Source organism: Sinocyclocheilus grahami, unplaced genomic scaffold (assembly GCF_001515645.1).
Source record: "Sinocyclocheilus grahami isolate Dianchi unplaced genomic scaffold, SAMN03320097.WGS_v1.1 scaffold1752.1, whole genome shotgun sequence".
In the NCBI taxonomy this organism is placed as follows: domain Eukaryota; kingdom Metazoa; phylum Chordata; class Actinopteri; order Cypriniformes; family Cyprinidae; genus Sinocyclocheilus; species Sinocyclocheilus grahami.
Window position 1 is genome coordinate 125,999 of NW_015506931.1, and position 8,055 is coordinate 134,053.

An 8,055-nucleotide genomic window follows, 5' to 3' on the forward strand; every position below is an offset into this window, starting at 1 on the left:
AACCCTGCAACAGCTACAACAGTTAAACAGTCAACAATTACAACCCAGCAGATTACAACAGCTACAACTGAGACTCAGCTGATGGCAACAATGCAATTGACAACAAATTCACCCCAACCTATCAGTACAATTCAAGCAGCATTTGTATCTGAAAGCAAATCTACAACTACAACCCAACCTATAACTCTTACAATCCCACCCACCACAATTACAACTCAGACTACAGCTGCAACTACATCCCAATTACATCCCAAACCAACTCTTACAAACCAAATAACTACACAACAACTTTCAATCGGTACAACCCAGTTTACATCTGCTGCAACCCAACCTACAACAAATGCAATACTGCCTTCAATCCCACCAGTATCCCCTGCTCCAACTGTAACACACCCTTCAAACCAGCCTACAACTTCAACTATACCTGCACCTACAACCCAACCAAAAACAACTGCAACCCACCCTATATCTACAACTACTACCCTAACTACAAGACCAAACCATCTTGCCATCACAACTACAACCACACCTTTACTTGAAACTACAGTGGAAGTCAGATTTTCCAGCTCAGAAACATTTGATCCTTTACTGTCTGACAGAAAATCAGATCTCTTTAAAAAACGAGGGAAAAAAGTCAATGAGGAGGTATGTGACAAACATTTGCATACTTCATAGTGGAGGATGTAGTTTTGAACAGCTGAAATTACAAAGTACAGTACAAATGTTAATGTATACTAGAATTTGGATGAAATGTAATGTAACAACAAATTAATCACCATGCTAACTCTTCCCAGTTTGAGTTTTTGCATTTTTACTAAACGTGTCATATCTTTGAACTTTTTTACAGTTTGAGCCGATCTTTAAAAAAGCATTCCCGGTCTTCTTAAGACTGATAGTGATTAGATTCAGGTGGGTAACAAAACTATTTAGTGCCCTTAACTTCATCCTAAGCCATACCTTAACTTATGTTGATGAAATCACATCTTTAACAAAGACCTTGTCTTTTCCCTTTCATTCTTGTAGTCCTGGATCAATCATCACAGATATGAATTTGGAATTCAAGAAAGACACTCTTTTGCCGAGTGACAATGAGATCATACGTGCTATCACCAGTGCCAATACTACATTTAATATCACCAGTGCAGAAGGTAAAGCCAGTCAGTTAAAAATAAAACAGCACTGGTTGCAAAGGGGTGGAACATTTCTGGAAAATTTCCAGAAAATTTCCAAAAATCCCTGGGAAATGCCAAAAAATCCTGGAAAGTTTCCAAAATGTTCCACCTTTTTGCAACTCTAGTTGCACTACTTTGGATGTTGCGTAATGTGAACCTTTCTCTGAGTGTTTGTTACTTACAATGCAAATGTGTCCCTTTGTCCCTGATTCATTGTGGGGTTTTACTTTAAAAATTGATTTGTTCACATGAAGACCAACATTGATTTTCCCATTTTATTTTACACCTACAATACAATCTGCAATTCAACCACCACCAACAGTTATGCCAAAAGCTGACCTTTCCACTACTACCAAACATACTACAACCACGACCAAGCCCACTGCAGTCAAAATAACCACACATCAAGCAACAACATTGACAACAAAAACACCAACAACAAAAGCCACAATCACCACGCCAACAACAAAAGCCACAATCACCACGCCAACAACAAAAGCCACACAGCTACAACAGTTAAACAGTCAACAATTACAACCCAGCAGATTACAACAGCTACAACTGAGACTCAGCTGATGGCAACAATGCAATTGACAACAAATTCACCCCAACCTATCAGTACAATTCAAGCAGCATTTGTATCTGAAAGCAAATCTACAACTACAACCCAACCTATAACTCTTACAATCCCACCCACCACAATTACAACTCAGACTACAGCTGCAACTACATCCCAATTACATCCCAAACCAACTCTTACAAACCAAATAACTACACAACAACTTTCAATCGGTACAACCCAGTTTACATCTGCTGCAACCCAACCTACAACAAATGCAATACTGCCTTCAATCCCACCAGTATCCCCTGCTCCAACTGTAACACACCCTTCAAACCAGCCTACAACTTCAACTATACCTGCACCTACAACCCAACCAAAAACAACTGCAACCCACCCTATATCTACAACTACTACCCTAACTACAAGACCAAACCATCTTGCCATCACAACTACAACCACACCTTTACTTGAAACTACAGTGGAAGTCAGATTTTCCAGCTCAGAAACATTTGATCCTTTACTGTCTGACAGAAAATCAGATCTCTTTAAAAAACGAGGGAAAAAAGTCAATGAGGAGGTATGTGACAAACATTTGCATACTTCATAGTGGAGGATGTAGTTTTGAACAGCTGAAATTACAAAGTACAGTACAAATGTTAATGTATACTAGAATTTGGATGAAATGTAATGTAACAACAAATTAATCACCATGCTAACTCTTCCCAGTTTGAGTTTTTGCATTTTTACTAAACGTGTCATATCTTTGAACTTTTTTACAGTTTGAGCCGATCTTTAAAAAAGCATTCCCGGTCTTCTTAAGACTGATAGTGATTAGATTCAGGTGGGTAACAAAACTATTTAGTGCCCTTAACTTCATCCTAAGCCATACCTTAACTTATGTTGATGAAATCACATCTTTAACAAAGACCTTGTCTTTTCCCTTTCATTCTTGTAGTCCTGGATCAATCATCACAGATATGAATTTGGAATTCAAGAAAGACACTCTTTTGCCGAGTGACAATGAGATCATACGTGCTATCACCAGTGCCAATACTACATTTAATATCACCAGTGCAGAAGGTAAAGCCAGTCAGTTAAAAATAAAACAGCACTGGTTGCAAAGGGGTGGAACATTTCTGGAAAATTTCCAGAAAATTTCCAAAAATCCCTGGGAAATGCCAAAAAATCCTGGAAAGTTTCCAAAATGTTCCACCTTTTTGCAACTCTAGTTGCACTACTTTGGATGTTGCGTAATGTGAACCTTTCTCTGAGTGTTTGTTACTTACAATGCAAATGTGTCCCTTTGTCCCTGATTCATTGTGGGGTTTTACTTTAAAAATTGATTTGTTCACATGAAGACCAACATTGATTTTCCCATTTTATTTTACACCTACAATACAATCTGCAATTCAACCACCACCAACAGTTATGCCAAAAGCTGACCTTTCCACTACTACCAAACATACTACAACCACGACCAAGCCCACTGCAGTCAAAATAACCACACATCAAGCAACAACATTGACAACAAAAACACCAACAACAAAAGCCACAATCACCACGCCAACAACAAAAGCCACAATCACCACGCCAACAACAAAAGCCACAATCACCACGCCAACAACAAAAGCCACAACCACCACGCCAACAACAAAAGCCACAACCACAACAGCCAAAACCACCACCACAACAGCAGTTCCAACACGCCCTCCACCAGTTGTAACCATAGAGTTGGTCATTTTAGTAATATTTATTCCAGACCTTCAAAACATGCAAAGTGTGGCATTTAAGAACCTAGCAGACAAAGTTCAAAGTGAGGTGAGTCTTAAACAACAGAAACTTTCTTGGGGATGTAGTAGTATGTGCAAGGAATTCTGTTTGTTTTGCATTGTTGCTTGTTTGGTTTTCATCTTTAAATCAAGTTGAATATAGTATCCCACTTAGTTTCCCATGGTGATCTTTAGAAAACCATTTTTGGCAACTGATTCTTATGTAGAGGAAAGTGTAACATGATTAATGCATTTAATCCTTGTATGTGACATTTAATGAAATTCATTCCCAAAACTCATTCTTCCGTAGTGTGACAAAGTATACAAACTGAAGTATGGAGCTCTTTTCATCAGGACTATTGTGATTGCTTTCAGGTGGGTTTCTAGTTCATTACTTAATTCAGTTCATCTAGTTTTATTAAGAGAATCTTTAACAACATCTCCTGCATATAGACTTGATACATTTGTAAGAATCCTGAATCTCTGTGACACAAAGGGTCCATCCATCTCAAGGAGTCCAGTGGAGGTTGTTTGACCAATTTTAATTTGTTTGCGTGATTACCTCAACTTCAACAAATGAGTCCTCTATGATTCTGCTGTTAAAATGTTATTTGAGATCCCAACTTCCAACTAATCAACTTTACCATTTTTGGACCACTTGAGATGCACTAAACCCAGTTTTATGGAATATGTAAAAGACTAAATACACATGTCTTCCACACTGACAGATGTAATCTGTGAACGTGTGATTCCTTTCAGAGCTGTTACCAGAACCCGAGCAGAAGAAAATGTACAGGCAGAGCTTGAATTAGTGTTTAGCCAAACATCCACTGAACCGATCCCCAGCAACACTGACATTGTGGAGACTCTGAAAGAAGCAGCTACAACTCCAAATTCAGGCTTCAACCTCACTCTTGATGCCACCACTATTAATGTCGTTAGTAAGTTGAGATCACAATTTATTTAGAGTTTTCTGATATACCCACTTTCTAAGATTTTACTTTGTTAACATGATTATAATGTTCTGCGCAATTTGTGATACTTTAAAAAATCAATTTCTTTTTGTAGAATCAGTGCAGATAATTCCTCTGAAAATCCTTACCAATGGAACCTTTGTGGCTGCTCTTTCAAATAAAAGTTCTACTGAATTTCAGACCAGGGCTTCGATGATAAAAGCAGGGGTGAGTGTGACGTGTCTACTTATGAATTTTGGGTAAAATGCTTTTACAAAAGAAAGCCAATTTTGTTGAACAACCCTTGTTTTGCAGCTCGAACCATTTTTCCTCGCTGATTACCCTAAATCATTCAGCACCATATCCGTAACAGACTTCAGGTATGAATATGCTGGTGCATTCTTGAAAATAGCTACTGATTCAACATAACACTCAGTTTTCATTGATGAATCTTGATTCCAAACTGTCTCCAGTGATGCCAATGTAAAATTACGGAGCGTGCCCACAATCCGAAACTCCATGGATCTTGTATTTGGAGCGGACGCCGTTCTACCTAATAGCACCCAGATAGTGAACACTGTAGTTCGAGCAACAAGAAACAACACGTTACCCTTCCAGATCTTCACTTCTTCAATTGTGGTAAATGGTACTGGTGAGTGATGCACTTTGCTCTTGCACTACACTCTCTAAAAATAAGGCTTCCAAAAGGGGGGTTTGCAGCAAAGCCTTAGAAGAACCATTTCAGTCAACAGTTCTTAAACGAACCACTTCTTTTCTTAGTGTGAAGAACATTGTAATAATCTGAAGAACCCACTATAAAGAACCTTTTGTGTGATGGAAACCTTTAACCTCCTGACTACCAGGAAAAAACTGTTTTGTGAATTTAGTATTTTGTCATGTCATTACATTGTTTAGAGCATAAGAAAAAATTGAAAAATAATTTTCCTCTATAGAGGACATCGGGACTTTAAAAAGTCCTGTTTTTAAAAAAATAAAAAGACATGAATAGACATGAAAAGGCAAAAAGAGTGGGATTTTTGTTTTAATCAGAAATCAATTTAAAAAATGTTATACCAAACTTTACATAAAGATGATTCTCAACTATGAAAGATATTTGTAAAAAAAAAACATTTTTCCTTATGCAAAATGTGTGTAAAATGGCCATAAACTAGTTTTTTCATTATATACAATGCATCTATAAACTGTATCTAATTTGCATATTAATGTGTTTTTGGGGCAACATAGAAAGAACAAATAAGAGCAATGATGGGAGTAATAATTAGCAAGATTTTCATAATAATATCTAATATTTAATAGGACTATTGATATATAATTTTTTTCTCTATTCATTTGTTGTGTCTCCCAAAATGTGTAATAAACATGCTTTAAGTCCTGGTGTCCTCTACAGTGGACATGTATGAAATCGACCTCCTGTTTCATAACAGAAGGTCATATTTTGATTTGAAACCCCATAAGATGTTGATTTATGACAAACAATTTGAAAATAAGTCAGATTTCCATTAGGGTGTTACATTTGATCACTGAATGAATGTCAGCCATTTTTAAAGACCAAAGAGAGGGAGTGGTCACGGTGAAACATCCAATCATTTGGTATCTCTGAAAAGCCCAGAATGTGCTCTGTACAGGACATCCAGATTTACAACTGTGACATGTGAGGTTCTGAGAAATCGCTAAAATCTAATGTCCTCTACAGAGGACAAAACTCCATAGCTGGTAGTCAGGAGTTATTGGAGTGTACAGCAAAAAATTGTTTACTCTGATTAGTGTTCATACTTCGATCAATACACTCATGTAAATGTAGATGTGTTTAGATAACGTTCCATATTGACAGTGGATGATAAATATTAAGTTCTGTCTGTTCTGCTGTGTTTTCTTTTGTGATGCAGAACATTCGGCAGGTGAAGTCAGCAGCAGGATCAGTGTGTTGACCGCTTCAGTTCTGGTTGCTGTGTCGCTTCTGGTTCCACGGTTTAACTGAACGTAACCACTCATGCCAATATAACTGATTCAGACAGGTCTGAATCTTCCTTGCCTTCCACGCCTGCTCACATGAAGGACTCGTACATGTAAACAAAACTCTGAATGCATCAGTTTTTAGCTCTGGTTCTGTATTTAGAGCAGGCTAAAACATCTCTAGACATACAAGCACTTTTAGTAATGTATTCTAAAAAATAGACTCAATTAAATCATATTGTCATTGGTTTCTTTTCTGATTAACGTAATCTGCAAATCAAGGGGCATTTCTTTAAAGTCATTAATGTATTGTTGGTTAATTCTGTATGTGTTGTAATTGGTTCAGTAAAACAATTAAGTGGGTACAACTTTACAATCTGCAAAAGTATAGTATAAGCTACAACAACCACATTTTCAACTGAATGCTATTGTAATATTGTAATATATATATATAAATATGTAATATATAACCATCTCTGTTATATCTAAGATAAACTCTGGTAAAATTATTGAAATGCATTACATTTGTTAATTTATTTGTTGATCTATAAAAATTAGGGGTGTAACGGTTCAAATTACTCACGGTTCGGTTTGTATCACGGTTTTACAGTCATGGTTTCGGCACGGTTCGGTATGTGCCATTTTAGGGGGAAAAGGACTATACTGTCAAATAAAGAAAATAAGAACAAATAATCCAACTACAAGCAACAGCACAAATAAATACAATAGAGCAAAGATAAACAAAATGAAGAGTGCTTTGAAGGTTTTTTAGGTAGGTCTAACATTAGTTTTTTAGGTACAGAAATTGAATAAAGTAATGAATGTAAAATAACATTGCATATTTGACTACATAAATTGACGATTAATCCTTATTAAAGTTACTTAAGCTATTCAGTCAAAAGCAGTGAGTGATTTCCTTGTTGATTTTGGCCTGTCTAATTAATATTCATGAGCCTCTCTTCTGAGTGACGCACGGCCAGGCCAACCACAGGTAACTAGGGTCAGCGACGTCACAGCGCCAGCTGGAGGCGGCCCATTCAAACCAGCGCAGGTTCGGCTACATAAGGAGCTTAGAATATCATCTTGTTGTGATGTTGGGTGCCAGAATCGATGTAATACAGCCTCAAATTAGACATTTGATCGCATATCTGCTGCCACTGCCAGACAAAAACCCGACGACAACTGTGGTTAAACGTGATAGAACAAGCGGACTGGATAGAAACGATCGTCAAAAATGCTGGCGTTTGCAGCGCACACTTCTTATCAGAAAAGGTTCAATAAAGTATTGTCTTTTGTTGTTATGGGCGCGTCTACAGATTTCTTACCATATGTCTATGTTTCTTGCATCTCACGACTATCAGATCGTCCATCCTTTGAGTGAGTGTAACGTTACAGCTCGGCCGATCTGGTTTAGTGGTTAAAGTTAACCTTTTTCACATGTTTCCGTGTTGTTGTTGTTGTTGCTCAGCAATGGCATGGACGGATGTTGTCTGGGGGTGTGGCTAAAGGAGGGTGGGACGGTGGGCGGGGCTCGGGGGGGGGTGACTGAAGGCGGAGACTGTGTAGTTCTGACCTCAACTTTTTACAGAAGTCACAACGGTTTGTGAAAAATCACAGCTACTTTA